Genomic DNA, 1,477 nt, shown 5'->3' with positions numbered 1-1,477 from the left:
GCCTCTAATCTGTGTTGTTTGGACTTGGATCTGGACTGAAAAGGGTCCAGAAATCGCTGGGGCCGACGTCTACAATTTTCTGCATGTTGGGTCTATCACGCGTTCGCGTGGGTCACGCGTCCGTGTCATCTGGAATTTTTCTCTTCCACGCGTCCGCGTCAGTCACGCGTCCATGTCAGTTGTGTTTGGCGCTAGTCACGCGTCCGCATCGTTCACGCGTTCGCGTCGATGCCATTTGCGCAAGGCACGCGGTCGCGTCGTCCATGCGTTTGCGTCACTGCTAATTCTTTAAAAACTCTATTTTGTGCGTTCCTTCCATTTTTGCGTGTTTCCTTTCTGTCCTCTAAGCCATTCCTGCGCTATAAAGCCTGAAAATACTGAACACACAGATCACGACATCGAATGGTAATAAAGGATAATTAAATTTAACATTTTTAAGGCATAGGAAACATATTTTCACATATATCATAAAATAAGGAAGGAATTGTAAAACCATGCAATTCATATGAATAAGTGGGTGAAGATTTGATAAAATCACTGAATTGAGTGCAAGATAAACCATAAAATACTGGTTTATCAACCTCCCCACACTTAAACATTAGCATGTCCTCATGCTAAGCTCAAGAGAACTAAAAGAGTGAAGGGGAATGGTAGAATGTATGAAATGCAACCTATCTATATGAATGCAACTACATGCAAAAATGATTCTACTTACTTGGTGAAAAAGTAAATAAATCTTTCAAGAACAAATATGAACTGGATTTCACTAATTCAAATCACAAAATAAAGTACAAGTAAACTTGCAGATGAAAATAGCTCATGAAAGCCGGGAACAAAGAATCGAGCATCGAACCCTCACTAGATGTGATTGCACTTTAATCGCTCAGGTGTTTAAGGTTCGATCTCTCAATTCTCTACTAATCTTGCTTTCTAAGACTTGCTCTTCTCATACCAATCAAAGAAAGTTTAATGCACAAATACACATATCAAGAGGTCTTTTAAGGGTTGTAATGGGGTTAGGGTCAAGGTAGGATTGTATTTGGCCAAGTGGACTAAAATCTGAATCCTTAATTAACTTAAACTTTTCCCACCTAACTTAAGACAATCCATGTAATCACAATACAAGATCTAACTGCCCATTAACTATGTTTACCACATATTCATGCATCCCAAATTTAAGTACAACTCATATGCATTGATATTATTACTTTAACTTGGGGCATTTTGTCCCCTTTTTGTTTATTTGATCTTTTTCTTTTCTTTTCTTTTTTTCTCTTTTTATTATTTTTTTCTTTTTCTATTTTTCTTTTCTTAATCTATTTTTTTCCTTTTTCAATGCATATGATTAAGGTATTGAATGCATAAATATGTTCTTAACATTTTTCACATTTTCACACAAAGTCTAACATACTCAATTCCCAAACCAAACGTTTCCAAACCCACTTTCCCCACACTTAATTCATAAGCACCTTCACTA

Source organism: Arachis hypogaea, chromosome 1, assembly GCF_003086295.3.
Source record: "Arachis hypogaea cultivar Tifrunner chromosome 1, arahy.Tifrunner.gnm2.J5K5, whole genome shotgun sequence".
In the NCBI taxonomy this organism is placed as follows: domain Eukaryota; kingdom Viridiplantae; phylum Streptophyta; class Magnoliopsida; order Fabales; family Fabaceae; genus Arachis; species Arachis hypogaea.
The sequence above is the reverse complement of the archived record's forward strand: the minus strand, read 5'-3'. Positions refer to the sequence as shown.